Here is a 21740-nt window from a genome sequence, read left to right on the forward strand (position 1 = left end):
TAATTGTCTACTGAACAGCTTCAAGTCTATCAAATCCTGCTCTAATCTACTTGAAAATGCTGGCACAAAATGTAATCCTTTTGTGAACAGATCAAAATGTTCTCTCCTCAAGTTAATGTTAGTATAATTGTAAACAGAAAAATTGTTTTCTGTTACCACCATCACTTTATTTAAAACATCTGTGTTGTTTACAGCATCATTAATTGCTAAAGCACCTGGAGCAGCTTGAAAAAACTGCTTTATTGATTCCGCCACCCCTGGGGAAACCTGTTCCACCCCCCCCTTCCTTGTTCGGGGGAGATTATGTATGGAGATTAAATTCATCATTTTGGAACAGGTAAAAGCAGATGTTAGAGGGGGTGATTGGGAGACCCTTTTGGAACACAAAGAATTGATATGGCAGCTAAGACTAGATGCAGGAAGACGGCCAGGTCTAAATGATGCTTGCAGTATTAGCAGCGTCTTGAAATTAAGGAAGGCAAAATTATAAATTTAAGGCCACAGTGTTTGTAGGATCAATTGAAAGGGTTCTCCAGAGAGTAAGTTTCATGACAATTATTGACAGGCAACATAAATTTTGAATTTTTAAATTATTAAACAGACATGTGGTTTAATATATACCTGCTCGACTATTATTTATAAGAAGGCCTGAGCATTTAAATGTATATATGTGGTTTATCAATTTGATGTGTGCAGATGGATTTATTTTATTATTGTGTACATTCAATGGAAATTGAGCGAGTTTATAAACGAGTGTGCTTGGCAGTGCTTTGCATTTTTATTATGTAACAAGTTTCATTCTGCAAAAACTGTTTGAAAATATCCCTTTTGGAAAAAGAAAAAATGGTTTAGTAATTTGATGTTTGTAGATGGATTTATTTATTTTACTGTGCATACTCAATAGCAATTTAATGAGTTTAAAAACGAGTGGGTTTTGCAGCGCTTTGCATTTTTAACATGTAATAATTTTTATTTTGCAAAGGCTGCTTGAAAACATCCCTTGTAGGAAAAGGAAATGAAGGGTTAAATGGATAACTTTTTCAAATTAACCAATTAATTACACAATTAGCTGAATTTTAAATGTATATAAGGAGTGTTTATTTGAAGGTTATTTTATCTTGAAAAAGCTCAGCAAAGGGCTGAGCGAAAGCGCTTGATGGGATTGTTGGTGTGAATATTCTACAATAAAGCGAATAATTTTTTACTCTACTGGCAGCCTTTTATTTTCTACTTGTGTGGAAGAAGGAGTACCAGCATTTGTTTTGGACTTTTTTGCTTCTGGATTTCTAGCGCCACTTTTGTAGCCGTGGAGCAATTTGTTATATTTGAAATATAACAATTCCAGTCTGCCTTGCAGAAACTCATATTTCTGTATTATTCTCACACTTAAACTCTCTTGAACAATTAGAATTTAACAAGACCATAGACACCTTGCACCTATGCTTTCTTAAGAGGGTCAGCTGTATTACTACTAAGTAATTAATTTACTTACTTCAGGAATTGTCTAAACATTGCTCAAGCATACTATAGTAATTCCAGTCCCAATTCACAACACCAAAGATGGCACAAGATTTCAACGCACTGCAAAAACGCAACAACTGCCTAAACTTCTGGAAAATAGAGTTTAAACAGATTATTAAATGTTCCACTATGTAATCAATGATCTGATAGCTTCAGGATGTATTTGAGTGTTCCTATTTATTCATTCATTTATTCATTCTTTGCTAACCAGGTAAACTAAGTTAGCAAACAATTGTGGCTGAAAAAGCTCTAAATATTACACAAAACTAAAACAGAAAGTACTAAACAGCAAGGACTACCATACGTCATAAATCAGTTGTAAAATAGTAAAAACAATATTTAGATATAATGAACTATTAAAACAGAATTCCTACCTTCTCCTAAACATCAGTATAAGTGGAAGCATCAAAAAGTCTCTAACATGTATAACTGCAACTAAACAAACTTGCATTTTCATATAAACAAGGTGATGAGTACATCAATATTAAAACGTAGCCATAGATTTAGACAATTAATCTCTAGGAGACATTGCAATCATGGTTAATGTCTCGCAAGAGAGAATATGAGAATATAAGTGCACCTACCTTCACCTCTGGAGGGGTCGCATAATGGTTTACATGTTTACTTCAGACCGAAGATGCAGAGTTTGATTCTCACCTGTGAGGGAAATTGGCTAGACATAAAATGGCCCACAGGTGCAGCTATCTTAGTACATACCTTTGAATCTTCTGTGTAAATGACACTGTCTAAACCAACTAGACAATGTGTTAATTGCTTGGAGCAACTTTCATAAACTTAAAAAGGACAGCTGAACTGTTAAGAATTGCACACTTTTTTCAAACTTTTGAATTTGGGAATGGAGAGGTTAAAATGTTCAATTATACCCACATGATAAACCCTTTAAAGTTATATCTGACTGGCATACTTCTAGAATGGGAACCATTATTGCAAGTGTCCCCCAAGTATTAGCCTCAGAACCAATTTTATTATTATTATTATTATTATTATTATTTATGAATGACCTGATCAGAGATTTTCATGGACTGAGGGTCACCAAGCAAGCTGATGATTATATCCTTTGTTAGTGATGATACAAATGAAACTAATGATCTTAAACTACAGAAGGGTTTCTTTATAAACTATTCCATTCACTAAAAATCATTCTCAGTGCTAAACCCTAACAAAACTGCAAGTGGTACTCTGCAAAAGTTTGAGTGAGATTGAAACACTTAAAACGGTTAACTGGTCAAACTGAGTAAATGTTGAAGGATGTGGTTCAGTCTACTCTTTCATTTATGTTGCATATAGGAATGCATGCTGATAAATATTACATTCTGCTTTACATAATAAACTCAAATTCTGCACCAATAAAATAACTTTTTTGCAACCAAACTACCTAAATGTGCTCACCACTACCTTGCACTCGAACACCTTAGCTGGCTCGAACAACCAAATTACCGCACCTACACCCAACTCCTTAAAGCCCGTAAGATAGAAACACAAACCTGACACACACCCCTCTCTAAAACACGTAACTACTATCTATGTATGGCTCTACCCATAACAAATGTCTCCAGGCCTGTTCCAAATCTCAGAATGGTGCTGCTGACTCTTCTTTACAGTACCTATGTTACAAAACACTGGAACTCTATTCCACTCACCCTAAAACAAGACACTAATACCACAAGGCATCAAGCGCAACCTAAAATAACACCTACCTTCATCATGGCTATGCTTTTGTTCCCATCCTGGCTAATTTCACCATTTCCCTATCTCTCACTTAATTATCCCTCCATCTCACAAGCCCATATTTAATTTTCCTTTTTCCCTCTTGTAGGTCAATGTGTGTATGCATCTTTAAGAAGATACCCAAGGGTTTGCACAAGTGTAGAAATACTGAGTATGTGCAAGCTAGACTGCCATTTCATAGATGTAAGCATGTATGTACTGGAAATATTTGAGACCTGTGTCTGAGCCTATACCACACAGCACATAGCCTGTAAGAAAGTCTCTTCATCTCGAAGTGAGTTCTCCAGTGTTCCAATTCCCGAGGAAGTTCCAGAGAATATTCCCATTCGTGTGATGAATCCAGACATTCCTGATATGAGTTGTTCATCAAAGACTGTCCCTGTTGCTAAATCTAGTCCAGACTGTTATGTTAAGAGATATGGTTGTATCTCTAAACCATGTAAAAGATACATGGCAACTTGGACACGAACATTGTGTTTTGTTTCTAATGTCTATAGCAATACATGTCTAACTCTAATATTGTTTTTACAAAGGGCAATCTTTTTAAGAGGGAGGATGTAGACCAATGTGTGTGTATGTATCTTTAAGAAGCTATCCAAAGACTTGCACAAGTGTATAAATACTGAGCATGTGCAAGCTAGACTGTCATTTTGTAGTTAGCTGTTGAGATGTAAGCATGTATGTATATAAGGTCCATCTGTTAACCAGTTTGTTTATATTTTATGATGTAGTAAAGCATCTAAATAAAATACCCTGCCTGCTTGTCATCTATGATAAAGAGGGACGAGTGACATGTTGTCAGAAGTGGCATGTCTAAAAGGACATGGTATCTGAAATGACTTGACGCCAGGATGGAATCCAAATTTTTCAGTTCAAGTTCGAGGGGCACCTGGTCAGAACTGAATTTCAGATATTAAAACTTGCTCAGCACTATTTTTATTCACAAAATATGAAACGAGGCAAACAGAATGCTGTAAACAATTTTTGCATAAACCAATATGTCCGATATTGATAAAAATGTTCAAATTACTATGAAAAATGTTTGAAATAAAGTACAAACTGCATAAAATGAATAAAATAAGGAGAAATGACCAAATGTTTCAATACATGCTTAGCAAATCCCTATTTTTCATATTAATCAAAGATATCTGAGTTATCAGGAGTGTATAAAGTGTTTGCATGTTTATGCAGTATTACAGTAAAGTATTTTCACAAAATACAGCCATTGCAGAGCGCATTTCGCAGAGTACAGTATTTGAGAGTTTACTGTGCATTTGAATGTTATTACAAGCTCACAGAACAGTTTTTTGTACATAATTACAAGGGACATATTTTCAGTGTGTTTGTACATACTTTGTGGGCAAGGCAGACGAATTTCGAAAACCAAGGGCACTTGTGTTTGACAGTAATATTGATGAGAACTGCAGAGTGTTTGAGCAAAAGAGTATGACATTTTCATACAGGCTGCATTTTCTGATAAAGATGATCGTACAAAGGCATTTATTCTACTTAATTTAGCTGGGTCAGAAGCCATAGAAAGGGAATATTCATTTGTGTATGCATCTGCTATCTATACAAGAGAGGGGGAACACCATCATATTGTTGTACAGGCTGAGTCAAGGGAGGACCCTGAGTGCTTAAAATGTAAATTTAGAGAAATGTATAACCCCCCCAGAAAAATGTTACAATGGAAAGGCACTTATTTTATACAAGGGATCAAAAGCCTGGTGAAACTTTTGAAGCATATATAACTGACTTGAGAAACAAAGGTAAAATGTGCAGATTTGGTTATTTAAGGCATGAGTTGATAAAGGACAGATGTGTGTGGTATTGTAGATGATGCTGTGAGAATGATTTTGCTTTGTGACAGAGATTTAACTTTGAATAAGGCCACTGAGATTTGACAGATATACAAGCACACAAACATACTTACAAATGAGAATAGCTCTAGAAGGCACAGTGACAAAGCTCATGTTGATAGTATGCAGCACGTAGTTAAAAGAAACAGGTCCATGCACATGGCAGCAACTGTAGCCCCTGCAGCACTCACTGGTAAACCCCAGAGCTTTCAAGCAAATTCCAGAGTTTGCACAGTCTCAGTGAAGCATGAGTGAGAGTCAGCAAACTCAAAGCATGGGCACCAACCTGGTTTCACTGCCAGCTGTTGTAATTGTGGTGGAAGTCACGAATCTAAAAGGGAAATATGTTTAGCTTTTCGTCAACAATGCCACAAATACAATAAACGTAATCATTTCAAAAGGTTTTGTAAATCAAAAGGCCCACATTCTTTTATTAAAAGGGAACATTTTAAGAAATGAGTTGATCAATTAGAGAGCAGCAACCCTACTGTTTATGTGAATGGTGTGTCAGGGCTTCAAGAAACAATCAATGCAGTAGATTTAAGGGCAAAGAATAACATATTTTGTACTGTTCGGATAAATGGCAAACCACAGAGCTCTAAGTTGACACAGGTTCCAAGTGCAGTTTGATGTCAGCAGAAACATTTGCTAGTGTGTATCATGGTGAAAGGCTTGATTTGGCAAGGTGTGTGAAGCTTGTTGCTTATGGTGGTGAAGAAATTCAGTTTAAAGGCTCAGTAGTACTTTCATGTTACTCTGCTGGAAGAAGCTACAACCTGCTATTTTATGTGGTTAAGATGCGTGTACAGTCATTATTAGGGCTCAGAGACAGTTTGAAAATGGGACTGCTTTTATTTAATAAGGAAGTCCACCAAGTTAGCTTGAAAGACCACTACTCTAATTTCGCCCAGTACATTTTTTCGACCTATTCTTATCTTTTCAAAGACAAATTAGGGAAGCTTCCAGTTGTGTACTCCATGAAGTCAGATCCAGATGTTAGTCCAGTTATCAGGCCAGCTTGAAAAGTTCCAATAGCCATGCAGGGCAGAGTCAAAGCTGAACTATATAAAATGGTGTGACAAGGTGTGATTTATCCATTTACAACTCCAACTGAATGGGTATCTTCCATGGTGGTAGCTCATAAGATAAACTCAGATAACATCAGAATTTGTATTGATCCATGATATTTGAACAAAGTGCTAAAAAGACTTCATCATCCAATGTGCACAGTTGACGAAGTCACAGACTTGATGCCAAATGCCACTGTTATTTCTGTCTTAGATGCAAACAATTAATTTTGGCAAATTCAGCTTGACAAGAAATCAACATTGTTTACTACGCTCAGCAATTTGTTTGGCAGGTACAGATTTTTGAGAATGCCATTTGGGATAAATTCTTCAAGTGAAGTCTTTCAACGTGCAATGGAGCAAATTATTTCTGGGTATATGTTTGCTATTATAGTCGATGACATACACTAGTAGGAAGTAACTGTGAAGCTGAGCATGACAGAAGCCTCAGAAAAGTTCTACAAAGGGCACGTCACATAAATCTTAAGCTCAATCTAAAGAAATGCAAATTTAGGCTACAAGAAGTTACTTATGTTGGTCATTTATTTACAAGTCCAGGCTTACAACCAGACCCTTCTAAGCAAACAGACATTCTTGAGATGCCAGCTCCAGACAATATTCAAGCCCTGCAATGTTTTCTTGGCATGGTTAGCTACCTAGGTAAATTCATTACAGACTTGAGCCAACTATCAGCACCACTCAGAGAGCTGACATATAAAGATGTATCCTGGTCTTGGTTAGAGCAACACCAATGAGCATTTGAAGCCCTGAAACAGAGACTTGCTAGTCCACCAACTCTCAGATACTATGATGTTCACAAGCAAGTTACACTTTCATGTGATGCTTTGAAATTTAGTCTTGGTTTAGTAATTCTACAAGAGGATCAACCTACTGCCTATGCATCGGGAACTCTTACCAAAACTGAAATGCAGTATGCCAGATTGACAAAAGAGCTTTTAGCAATTGTGTTTGCATGTTCAAAGTTCCAGGATTATGTTTATGGTAGACCTATTCAGATTGAAACAGACCACCAACCTCTAGTCACCATCTTGAAAAAACCTACGCATTCAGCTCCAGCCAGACTACAGCACATGATGCTGAGATTGCAAAAGTATCATTTTAATCTTATCTATAAGAAAGGCAAATTTCTTTATCTTGCTGATACATTGTCCAGATTGCCCAGAAACACCACAGGACAGCATGAGAATGAGAACCTTGATTTTGAAGTCATGGAAGTGAGAATATTTTCTTCCACATGTCTTGATGAGTTGAGAGATCACACAGGTGCAGATTCAATTTTACAAAGGCTCAACCACTTTATAATTCAATGATGGCCATCACAGCAATCCAGTTTACCTCAAGAAGTGCAACCTTAATTTCCATACAGAGATGAGATTTTGTCTGATAAAGGTATCATTATGAAAGATCTGAAAGTAATTGTTCCAAAGTTGTTGCAACAGGAGTACATTACTATCTTGAACTGTGGTCACCCAGGTACTGACTCTACCAAAAGAAGGGTGAGAGGTCTAGTATTTTGGCCTTCTATGTAACAAGACATTGAGATAGCACTTTTATCTTGTTCCATGTGTAATAGTACTAAGCCACCTCAACCGAAGGAACCACTTCAGCTAAACCAGATCCCTAAATAACCTCGGTTACCACTGACATCTTCGAGTGGAATGGTCAACTTTATTTGGTGTTAGTAGGCTCTTACTTCAATTGGTTCGAGATTGACCTTCTTCCTAACCTAGCATCCAGTACTGCCATTACTAGTAATGAGGCATCATTTTGCAGTGCATGGTAGTCTGCACAAAGTTATTTCTGAAAATGGCATGCAGTTTACAAGCCAACAGTTCAAAAGATTTGCCAAAGAATGGGACATTCATGTCATGAGTAGCCCTGAGTACCCACAGTCAAATGGTTTGGCATAACATGCAGTTCAAAGTGCAAAACAGTTACTAGAGAAATCAAAATGAGATAATAGTGATGTTTTCCTGAATCTCTTAAATCTCAGAAATGTTCCTCATGATAAACATCTTGGTTCACCTACTCAGAGACTTCTGTGGAAACAAACCAGAACCACATTACCAATCAGCAGACAACTCTTGGTTCCATGTGTGATGAAAAACAGGTAAGTGAAAATCAATCTGTTGAAGAAGTGTTTAACCCAGAAGTCCTACTATGATAAAACCAGCAAACCGCTCAATCCATTACTTCTGGTACCATCATTGACTGGATCCTAATAACTCACCCAAACCTTATCCCCAAAGCGGGAACATTACCTGATCCTCTCAGCAATCCCCTACCAGCCTTCCCAGACCATCTCCGCTGCATAAACACCACCACTACATCCAAACCCGCAACCTCTCCGCTTTCAACCCTCTAACTTTCTCCGAATGCTTAAAGCATACTCACTGGTCCCCCCTCTAAAAACCCTTCCTCTAGATGATGCCGTTTCCTATTTTAACCACTCATTCCTAACCCTTCTCAATCCGCAAGCCCACTCTTGAACCAAACGCATCAAAACCAATCCCTGCCCATGGATATCAAAACATACTAAACTAGCCTTGCACCAAAGGGACAAAAAATGGAAACAATATCAAAAACATAAAAACCCTAACACCTTCCTACAGTATAAGCAACTATGAAAGTCTGCAAAAAAAAAAACTAATAATTAAAGACAGCAAAACCCATTACTCCAAACTCCAGTCCTTGCACTCAACAAATCCCAAAAAATTCTGGGATTCCATCTCATCCATGCTGCATCCTGGCAACAAAGAAAACCCCTGACCAGACCCCAACCTCTCCAACCTTGAAAGAGCCAGCCAGTTTGACTCATTCTTCATAGACTGCATAGCTAAACTATCAGCCTCCTTCCCACCCACCTCCTCCAACACCCCCCTCCTGCCCCAACCACCACCCCAATCATCAACCTTCCTCCACATCCTTCTGCCTCAAGCCCATCCCCAAAAGCACTATAAAAAGACTTCTCCTCAAACTTAAACCCTGTTGCAACGCACCCGACAACCTTCCACCCACCTTCCTCAAACAATCTGCAGACAGCATTGCCTATCCTATCTCTATTCTTATAAATAGATCCATACAAGAATCATACATCCCTTGTATCTGGCGCCATGCTTACATCTTCTCACTCCACAAAGGTGGCAAAAATACTGATACCACCAACTTCAGGCCTACTGCCATCCTTTCCCCTCTTTCTAAAATACTAGAGAAAACAATACAAGCACAACTCATGGCATGCCTAACACTAAACAATCTCCTCCCGCCTACCCAACACGGTTTCCGCCCTGGCCACAGCACCATGACTGCTCTTCTTTCCTTTCTTGAAATCATAAACCTCGATAGCGACTCACGCAAGTTTGTATCCACACTATTCCTAGATCTGTCAAAGGCCTTTGACACCATCTCGCACACCCTACTTATATCCCAACTCTCCACCCTACACCTCTCTCCCACCACCATTGCCTGGTTTTCCAGCTACCTCTCCAACCGCCAATAATCTGTCCAATGGAAAACTTCAACCTCCCCCTTCCCACACCCACAGGTGTCCCACAAGGTTCTGTTCTTGGCCCTCTTCTCTTCAACCTATTCATTAACAACTTTCACCAATCCATCTCAGACTCATCTATCATCCAATATGCAGATGACTCAACAATTATCTGCTCAGGCTTCTCCCCCTCTGAGCTCCTAGCAAACACCCAACTATCCTTTTTCAAAACAGAAACCTGGATGCAGTCTAACCATCTGGCACTAAATGCAAATAAAATCAAACTAATGTTTTTTTCCCTTACCAAAAACTCCATTGACAAATCCACATTCAACATACAGAGCCAAAACAACACTCTGAAATTATTTGAAACACCAAGCTTCTTGGCATCATTACTGATGAAGAACTAAAATTTGACACCCACATCCGCTCCGCAATCAAGAAAACTGACCAAAAATTAGGTCTCTTATACAGGCACAACCGTTTCCTAAGCCCCTCTACCCATCAAACTCTTGCATCCACCTTTCTACTCCCCTCCCTTATGTATGGTGCCCCTATTTTCACCAATCTCCATCTTGGCCTTCAGTCCAAACTTGAATTCTGCTACCACAAGATCTCCAAATTTGCAACCAATTCAAAAAACTCATCCCATCACTGCAACTCCCTCCTTACCCTCATCTGGCTTGAACTACCCAACTACCTCAGTTACCTACAACTCACCATTGCCCACAAGCTCATCTTTAAACCTGCCAACTGGCCAGCTCTCGCTACTTACTTTAAAACCTTACATTCCCACCTGCTCACTCAGATCCAAAAAACAAAATCTCCTTCAGGTTCACAAACCTGCATGACCACCAGGCCATCTACTGCTGTCCCACTCCTTAGCTAAACAATGGAACTCTCTCCCCACATACCTACGCAACCTAGCTAACCATACAAATTTCAAATCTCAGCTACTCTCTCATCTTTCTTCCAAATGGGAATGCCCTTGCCATGCTCCAACTTAAACCGCTCCCCCCCATTCCACCTTGCACTGACTCATCAAACTACCTCTACTATTACTTCATCCCACCCAAAACAATCCCTCCCCTACCAAAAACTAATTTTCTCTCTAATATCTATTGTACTATACCCCCATTCTCAATTATACCATTACCCTCACCATGCATAATATTTTCCTAGCCTACTAATAGCTAGTAGCTATATATTTTGAAATGTTAATCCTACAATTGAGTTTATAACAAAAATATTCACTTTATGTAAATGTTGAAATTTCTGTACTGAATTACGTCTTTTCATTTTTGTAACATTGTGACAAGCCAATTGCAAATATCATGGAGCTTATCTGTAAATGCTTAATTAGCTGTATAAACTATGTCCTTTTGTAATGTGAAATGTAGCTTGCAATTACTGTGGAGCTTTTCTCCCCGAGCCTCCACTGAAAACATGCTCTTCTTGGCCCAGTGGACTTTCCCAGCCATCAAACTTAAATAAATAAATAAATAAAATAAATTACAAGGAAGAGTGGTAAGGATGTAAATGTCCAGAGGTTATGATTGGATTGGTGTTGTGATGAATATTTGACCAAAGCTGAGATCATCCATTGTTGAATCACAAGGAGCAGAGTTTAGGTGGAATTGGAAACATTTGAGACCTGTGTCTGAGTCTACACCACAGCACATAGCCTGTGAGAAAGTCTCCATCTCACAGTAAATTCTCCAGTGTTCCAATTCCCGAGGAAGTTCCACAGAATATTCCCATTCCTGTGATGAATCCAGACATTCCTGATATGAGCTGTTTATCAAACACTGTCCCTGTTGCTAAATTTGGTCCAGACAGTTACGTTATGAGATATGGTCGTATCTTTAAACCACGTAATAGATACACAGCAACCTGGACATGAACGTGGTGTTTTGTTTCTAATGTCTGTGGTAATACATGTCTAACTCTGTTTTTCAAAGGGCAATCTTTTTAATTGGGAGGATGTAGATCAATGTGTGTCGATGTATCTTTAAGAAGCTATCCATGGGCTTGCACAAGTGTATAAATACTGAGCACGTGCAGGTCCGATTGCCATTTTGTAGTTAGCTGTTGAGATGTAAGCATGTATGTATATAAGGTCTGTCTGTTAACCAGTTAATTTATATTTTATGATGCCATTATCCATCTTGATGGGTTTCTATGTATTAAAGCATTTCAACAAAATACCCCGCCTGCTTTTCATCTATGTTAGAGAGGGATGATCAACACCTCTCTAACCCCTCAGTTTCCTTTTTAACTCCACCTCTGTAACGTCTCTCTATTATCACTAGATCCTTGCTTTCATATTTCAACACAGACTCTTATTTTTCTACTACAAACTTTGTTCTACTTGCTCTCAATTACCTCACTCCCTGTGCCCTCCTCCTCCACCTGCTCCTCTCTGTTTCTTATCTGTTTGTCTTTCTCTTAAAACTAGTGGCACTCAACGACTAGAGAACCGATTGAGATACTGTAATACATTTCTCTGCTTAGTAGCTACATTACAATTAAAATGTTTTTCTTCAATCTTGGCATTTAAAATTTATTGTTGAATATATGTAAAAATGTTATATTTGTTAATCCTAACATGTTGATGTTTTATAACTGTAATATATCTGCTACTGTAGACTGTGTTTTTGTGGAGCTTTTCTCCCTAGGCCTACCATGAATATTGGATTCTCTCCCAGTTGGAATTTCCTGGCAAACATCATCTTCTTCTTTCGGCTGTTCCCATTAGGGGTCGCCACAGCAGATCACCTGTTTCCATTTCTTCCTGTCCTCTGCATCTTGCTCTGTCACACCAACCACCTGCATGTCCTCTCTCACCACATCCATAAACCTTATCTTAGGCCTTCCTCTTTTCCTGTTACCTGGTAGCTTCATCCTTAGCATCTTTTTCCCCAATATACTCAGCATCCCTCCTCAGCACATGTCCAGACCAACGTAATTGTGCCTCTCTGGCTTTGTCTCCAAACCTTCCAACCTGTGCTGACCTTCTAATATACTTATTCCTAATCCTGTCCACCCTCGTCACACCCAGTGCAAATCTTAACATCTTTAATTCTGCCACATCAAGCTCAGACTCCTGCCTTTTTGTCAATGCCACTGTCTCCAACCCATATAACATAGCTGGTCTCACTACCCTCTTGTAGACCTTCCCTTTCACTTTTGCAGGTACTCGTCTGTCACAAATCACTCCTGACACTCTTCTCTACTCACTCCATCCTGCCTGTACTCTCTTCTTCACCTCTCTTCCACACTCACCGTTACTCTGAACTATTGACCCCACGTATTTAAACTCATCCACCTTCGCCACCTCTACTCCTTACATCCTCACCATTCCTCTATCCTCCCTCTCATTCACACACATATATTATTTGTCAATAAATAAATAATATAGTAAGGTGCTGAATCAAACAGGATGCAGCAGACTTAGTAATTTCCTTCTTACTTTAATGATAAGGGCAGTTTGGTGAGTTATATTGCTTCCCAAGTTAAGTACACCTAACTCTTTGCATAGCAATGATATCCTTCAAGTTACCTGGCTTACAAAGACCACAAAGCAAGTGATGTCATCTGGGGACAAAGCCTCGAAAGCCTGGCAAAAAAACAAATCACTATCCAACCTGACTCTTTATAAACAACTCCTCAATCAAGCTAAATGCCTAGTTAACAAAAATAAAAAGGAATACTTCCAGACTATCCAAGACCAACATAGACTAATCCCCAAAAAACTTCTGGGGAGCAGTCAACTCCCTTCTCCATCCTGGAACTAACAACAACCCATGTCCTAACCCTGAAAAAAACACCCTCAGTGATAGCCTCCACTTTAACACATGCTTCATCAACGCCATCAAAAAACTTACTAACACCTTCCCGCCTATAACAACTGATCTGCCAGGAGCTCCTCCTGTACATTCCTCTTCTAATCTTCCACCTACTTTCACATTAACACCCATACCCACCTCCACCATCAAACAACTTCTTCATAGATTTAAACCCTGCACCAACGCCCCCGACAACTTACCCGCAATATACCTATAACTTTCAGCCTCCTCCATTGCATATCCTATTAGTATCCTTCTCAACAGGTCCATTCAGGAATCCTGCATACCTGATATCTGGAAAAAAAGCATATATCCTTCCACTTCATAAAGGCGGCAATAACTCCAACATCTATAATTTCCATCCCCATTGCCACACTCTCCCCACTCTCCAAAATACTTGAGAAATGTATTCATGCCCAACTCCTTAGCTATCTGACCCAACACCAAATCCTCTCCCCCACTCAACATGGCTTCAGGCCCAGACAAAGTACTAACACTGCCCTCATCTCCTTCCTTGACACAGTGAATAGAGCTTGAGATGCTGGGTCCTTAGTCTCAGCAGTCTTCCTCGACTTATCAAAGGCTTTCGACACTTTTTTCCACACCCTCCTGCTTACTAAACTCTCTGTTCTCGGACTCTCTCCTCCTACACTACAATGGTTTACTAATTATCTCAACAACAGGGAGCAATCCACAGAATGGCAACACACTTCCTCTCCTTTCATAATTATAGGTGTCCCCCAAGCTTCAATTCTGGGGCCCCTCCTATTCAGTATATTCATCAACTATTTTCATTCCTCTCTCTCCCACAATTCTTTTATCCAATATGCAGATGATGCAACTATTACCTGCTCTGCTAAATATGTCCCTACACTACAGCACCTCACCCAAGAGGCATTTAGCTCCACTGAAACCTGGATGGTCCAGAACCATCTCACTCTTAACCCCAATAAAACAAAACTTTTAAAATTCACCCCCACAAAATCCAGCACTGTTGACAAGCCACTATTCTCCATTCAATCCCAAAACACCACAATCATTGAAGTCATCCACAGCACCAAATTGCCAGGTGTCATGACTGATGACAAATTAATCTTCGACCTTCACATCTATAACATTAAAAAAACAACAAAATCTTGGTGCCCTGTACAGCTTCCCCACAAAAAAAGGCACTAGCCTCATCCTTCTTGCTTTCAACACTTCTATATTGTGCTCCCATCCTCACCAATCTATATTGTGCTCCCATCCTCACCAATCTACACTCCAACTTAAGAACAAAATTAGACTCTTGCTACAACAAAATCGGTAAATTTGCTACAACCGCAAAATGTTCTACCCATCACTGTTCCTCTCTGGAATGACTAAATTGGCTAAAATCCCCCTCACTATCTCACCTTTCTACAATTAACTACAGGCCATAAGCTCATCTACAACCCAGAAATCTGCCCTTCCCTCTCCTCCATACTGACCATTTATCAGCCTAAAAGATAACTTAGATCCGAAAACAAAATGCTTCTATTCGCTGAGAAACCTAAACTTACAGCTGGCTAAATGTTGTATTTCTACACTATCTCTAAGGCATGGAATAATCTCCCACTTTCACTCAGGACTATCAGCAATCCTGCCAACTTTAAAAATCCCTCAAACAACATCTCTCTTCACTTTTGTTTTGCTCCTGCACCCTAACACACAACCCCAACTCTTGACTGCCTCTCCCCAGTGTTATTCCTCTCACTATCATTTCCTTTCCCTTCACTCTGACTATTCACTACTTCCCTGTCACCTTATACTGTTCCTTACCCTCCCCTAACCCTTCAAATCTCCCACTATTTCTTACATTGCACTCAACTCCCCATGGCATTTAGTCTAGCAGACACATCGCATTCAAATGCTATTTGAATGCACTGTACAAACCTTGCAGTTTTATTTTTCATCATGTGGTATGTGAATATATTGCCATTTATTACTTCTATTCTTTTTTTTTTCACAATTATAACTTGTTCAATATGTTTTTTTATTAGTTTCATTCAATGTATTAGTACTTTCTGAGGTTTTTCTGCCATGTGATTCAACATGTTCTTTGTACTTAATTTTGTGAACTTTTCTGAATTCTATTAATATTTATCTTTTTATGTAATTTTGTGGAGCTTTTCTCCCCAGACCTCCACTGAAAATGGGCTCATTTCTGGCCCAGTGGACTTTCCCAGTTAAATGCAATAAATAAAATAAATAAATTAGATACATCAAAATCCTGTAGATTCATCTGGATGTGTACACCCTATCAGCATAAAGGCTTTGACTATCAGAAAAATGCATGGTTTCTCATTTTGTTATGTCCATGACATTTTTATTTTTTAAGACTTTATGGTTACATTCAGTCTAATACAAGCCATGCAAGCTGAAAACACTTGATGTCCTTAAGGCATCCTCTGCATATATACCATGGGCCTTCATTACAGGAGGTTTAAGGTTTAACATGGCAAAATTCTACTTTGGCTGGATTTTAGTTTTTACTGAATGGTTTGTCTGTGTGACCTTTTCACCCCTTGGTTTGGATGTTAGATGAGATATTTTGCAGGCACCTTAAAGTTTATGGGCATTAGCTGGGTTTAAAGACCCCGTGTTTCTTAACTTTAGCCAAACTATCATCTTATGCTGTGCTGATGAATTCAATAGAAAGGTTGAAACATGCAAATCCATAGCTCCTGGTATTTGGCTTCATTGGCCTGAATGCAAACATAAAGAATTGAAAAGTCAAAAAAAAAATAATGGATATTCAGAAGCCATATGGTGAAATACTTGATGTCCTTAAGTGGTCATTTGCATATATTCCATGGGTCGCCATTATAAAAGGTTTAAGGTGTCACACAGTGAAAACCTTAGCTTCGCTGGGTGTTTCTTGTGTTCACACACACACACACACACACACACACACACACACACACACACTCAATTTATCAAATGTTTGTGTATACATACAGACGCACTTTTTATGACTAATGGGCAGCTATATTCTTCTCTTTACTGCTTATCCATATGTAGCTTACTTCATGGTTGCCAAGGATCCACTTACCTGTTTGAAAAATTGAAATAAATGCATTTCCACTTATAAATACCACCTACGCCTGACAATTTCAAAATGTTTAAATGAAGCAGAAACCTGCAATTCACTTAAATGCTAAATTAAAAGAAGTCTCAGAGTTTAATATATTTAATTCTTAATCATGAAAGAGTGATACTCCTTAATGGAACCTTTTTAGTCAAGCCCTAGGTCCGAAGCACAAAGGCAAATGCTATATACATAGTCAATCAGCCACAGTGTTTTGTTTTATTTGAGTAATTTTCTTACCATTGCCTGTTTCCCAGGATCTCTTCCATGGTGTGAGCAGCCATTTCATAGGTTCATTGGTAGGTACTAGGCTATTGGCCCTAGGGCCTTTATAAGCCTAGCCAAAAAGGTACCCTGGCTTTCGCCACCCAAGAAAATTATTCTCCTGTGCCCCTGTCGAGCAGAGCCACACAGGTGATCCCCGGGGTGAATTTCCTATTTCCCATCCAATCATCGAGATTTTTCTTGAAGAGTGCTAATGAGGAGATTTGTTTGATAGAGATAAGTAGTTTGTCCCAGAGTATGGCAAGGCTCTGGGATAGGAATCTATGCCTCCAGCATGTTATCTTTATTGTGGTGACAAGGTTTAGGTGCCTAGAGTGTGTAGCTTGGAGGGACAGAGATTTCTTTAAGTGGAGCATGTCCAACAGCTCTGGGTTTGACATAGCTTTGTATGTTAGGCAGAGATCGCCTCTGAGTAAGTGATATGTGACGGCGTAAAGCTGGAGTTTTTTGAGACGGTCTGCATAGGGCATCTGTTTGTGTCCGGTAATCCTCTTTATGAGGTATTTCTGTGGCCTTTCCAGTTGTAGATGTCTTGTGAGGTACATACCAAAAAAGGCATTGTACTCTATAATGGGTCTAATGAGTGGTGACTAGAGGGGAACAATGACCTCTTTTTTCCTGGATGAGAATCCTTTTGTGATGAGGTGTGCCACATAGAAGGATTTCCTGACTACTGTGGCAATGAGATTATCAAAGGAGAGACTACTGTCCACCTGTGTCTCAAGGTCTCTTATCACACTTTTGGTGTTAAGTAGACTGCCACCTATGTGGTAGCTCATGGATACAGAGGTTTTACCAAATGGGAAGACAATGCACTTTTTGGCAATGAGCTTGAGGCCATGGCTTTGACATCAGGCATCTGTCTCAGTGAGGCCCTTTTGTAGGATGTCTACATCGTTAGGAGTTTCAATTATGGCTCCTAGTTTGCAGTCATTTGTGAACTTCATTAGCCAAAGATCTGTGTTAGCCTGTACTGCAGAAAAGTAGATACCAAACAGGAGAGGACCCAGGACTAAACCCTGTCGTGCTCCACTTGTCACTGGTCTGAAGTCGGATTTGAAGTCTGCTACTTTCAGTGTGGGTTCTGTCAGTGACCAAGTTGGCAACCCATCTTGTGACATCAGGATTTATACCTAGTTTAGTGAGTTTATCTAAAATTCCAGAGTGGGGGATGGTGTCAAAAGCCTTGGCGAGATCTAGATAGGCTGTGTGTTCATAGATTGGTACTAGGCTAACTGACCTTGAACCACATTACCCTCGTCTATGGCTTTGGTGACTGCTTCAAAGAAGTCTATCAAGTTTAGGAGACATGATCTGCCTTTTACAAACCTGAACTGGGTGGGCTCCAGAGTTTGGAGATTACCAATGTCTTTGTTTATAAGTTCCATGGTGATACGTTTCATGGCCTTGCAGACCAGGCTCATTAGGCTAATGGGGCAGTAATTCCCATGGTCTGTGGTGGCTCCCCATTTGTGGAGTGGGATAGCTGTTGCTGTGTGCCATTCAGTGGGCACAAAGCCTGAGGTGAGGCTATGATTGGACATGGTGCTTACGTGGGGTGCCAGTTCATTCTGTAGTTCATGTGGAACGCATCCTGGGATGTTGTCAGGTCCCATGGATGCTGTGTTGTTGGCTTTGGAGAGTGTATTTTTTACCTGTGCAGCCGTGATTACAGGAACTTTGCATTCTTCTGGTATAGAGATGAGCCCTTTAGGGTGTGAAAGGGGGGCTAAAGTTAGCACTGAACCTATCTGCCAGGATGTTGGCAATATCAGTTGGTTCTGTATATTTAGTGTCATTGTGCTGTAACTCAGAGCAGATCTGATTGTTGCCATTGAGATTCTTGACATAGCTATAGAATGCTTTGTAGTTGTCTTTAGAATCAGTGGTGATTTTGTTTTCGTAACTAGCTTTGGAGGATTTTATGAGGGATCACAGCTTCTTACTGAGGCTGACCAGGGAGTTCCTCCAATTATGGGATTTTACTCTTTTTTGCAACAGTTTCTTTTGTTGTAGAGTTTGTTTATGGCAGGGGACCACCAGATTGGCTTCCTTTTTTTGGAGGATAGCACGATCCATGCACTCGTGTAAGTGCTTATAAAGTGCATTTGTGGAGGATTCAACAGTCATACCTCTATTGTCCGTCTGCATGGGTGTCGTGAAGTTTGCCACTTCTGTCTTAAGAAGCATGAAGTTGGCTTTGGAGAAATTTTTTATAGTGGTTTCCCTAATGGTGGTGGGGTGGGGGTGGGATGAGGATGTCTAGGGTGATTAGCTTGTGGTTGGATCTGACCAACGAGGTATTGAACTCTGGTGTGGAACACCGGTTGCCCATGTTGGTAATGACCAAGTTTAGGATATTGCTGCCCCTGTGGGGGTATGGATAAGTTGATCCAAACTGTTGGAATTTATGAATTCCAGAAAACATTGAGCAAAAGAATTGGTACATGAGTAGTTTTCCCAGTTAATGGTGGGGTAGTTGAAATCGCCCATTATTAGGGTGTTGGGTTGTACCCTAATATTGTATCAAGAAATGAGGAGTGGGAATCCTGGGGCATGATGGGGGATCTGTAGCAAGTTATAATTTGGATTGCAGTCTTGCCCGGAGTTTGTTTCACTTGGATAATCTTGGATGCATTATGCTGAGCAACTAGCCTGTAGGTGTGGATATCCTTAGTGCATATGGACACGCCTCCGCCTTTAGTGTTTTGATCCAGGTTAGGGGGCTGAAAGGTGTGGTATGAATTATAGCCTGGCAATGCAGGGGTGCTCTCTGGAGCCTTGAACCAGGTCTCTGTCACTGCATGGATGTTGATGTTCTCCATTTTAAGGAGTGCCACGAGTGAATGCATTTTGAGGTTTAGACTTCTAGCATTCAGTAGCATTACCCTCAGCTTTTGCTTGCTTGTACCTGTTACTATGGTGAATTTGTCATTTGAACCTTGCCTAAAAAAGGCATTATAGGGGTGGCAAGAGCCTTAGCCAGTATCCGGAATCCCAAGGGTGATAGGTGCAGGCCATCTCTGGCAAAGCATCGTGGTCTGTCAATCATGATATCCCAGGTAGGCAGATACTGGATCCCCTTAGAATGACACCAGAAGCTTATCCAATTGTTGAAGTTGATCATTTTGTCCTTGTATTGTGGTATCATTCTGGGTGATGGCAAGATGCTACTCAGGGCTAGGGTCATACCTGCCTGGGCTACAAGATCGGAGAGCTCCTCCATGTTTCTTTTCATGTAGTCCAGGGAGGTACATCTCAGGTTATTCACACCAACATGGACAATGACAGAGTCACATTTGTACTTGTTGTGGAGTGCCCTGAGTACATGCGTTATGTGGTGGATCCTGGCACCCGACAGCCAGCTGACAGTAACTTTCTCCTTGTTTAGCCTGGTGAGTGGAACATCACTGTGCCTGACTATAGAATCGCCTATGACTAGAGTGTCGGGTACGTTGTTATGCCTTATGGGCTGTGGTTGAGTGGCACACTGAGTTTGTGGGCTGTGTGTCATTTCGATTGTGTTGGGTGTGGGTGCCTGTATAAAACCATCAGTCATGAGAGTGATGGCTGACATTGAATCTGTACTGAGGAACATAGATGTCCTCCTCACCAGACTAAGGACAGAGTCACAGTTTGCTGCCTTTCCAGGACTAGGATCCATCAAGTCACACAGACATTCAGGTCAATGAACCACAGTTACAAGAGTGACTCTGTCATAGTCCACGTGTGTGTTAATGACCTGAGATGTACCTCCCTTGACTATAAAATGGGAAACATGATTAAGCTCGCTGATTATGTGTCCCAGGCACGTATGAACCTAGCACTGAGCAGCATACTACCTTCTCCAAGTATAATGCCACATTACCAACAAAAAGTGAATGAGTTTAACAATTGGCTTAGTTTCTGGTGCCAGTCCAGGGGGGTACAATATTTGACAGACTGGGAAGATATGGTTGACAGGGATGGTCTGCACTTATCCCCTTCTAGGTTTTTGGATCTTGGCAAAGCCTTTTCCACCCCATAGTGCCTTTTGTAACAATGCAAAACTGATAAACCTACTGACATTAACAGAACATATCTGAAGGTAGTACTACTTAATGCTAGAAGTCTTAACAAGAATCTCCACTCCCTGCAAACCTTCCGCTCCCTAGAGAGTGTTGACATCTGTGTAATAATAGAGACATGGCTTAAAGTCACTGACAGTACCCCAGCAATGTAAGGTTATAATGTCTTTCATACCTTTAGAGCAGCTAGTTCACAGGAGGGAACTAAAGGTGGAGCATTGTCAGTCTATATTAAGACCAATCTCTCATCCAGATTAGTTGAAGTGTATGATCCACTGAAACTCATGCATGTACAGCTCACCATAAACATGGTGTCATACCATATTCTTGGAACATACAGGACCCTTTCCATGACCCAGGAAACCAATACCATCTATCTCAATGCACTAGAGTCCCTCACTGTTCAACCCAATATAATATTCATGGAGGACCTCAACTACCCGTCTATAGAGTCGGAATCCTACACCACTTTTAATCCACAAGCCCAGTGATTTCTAAACTTTGTTAATAAAATCATCCTGGAACAGTTGTTCCATTCTCCTAACAGAGATACAAACATCCTTGAACTGTACTCGTGAACATGGGGGGGGGGGGGTAGTACCTCACCTAGTGTAACATCTTTCCACATCAGATCTGACCATAAGGCAGTATTACTTGAAATAAAATTTAAGTCTAGGGATGCAACAAAACCAAAAATCTTTAGGAACTATTCTAAGACTAACATCTC

This window comes from Protopterus annectens, chromosome 9.part0, assembly GCF_019279795.1.
Source record: "Protopterus annectens isolate FY-2018-M chromosome 9.part0, PAN1.0, whole genome shotgun sequence".
Classification (NCBI taxonomy): domain Eukaryota; kingdom Metazoa; phylum Chordata; order Ceratodontiformes; family Protopteridae; genus Protopterus; species Protopterus annectens.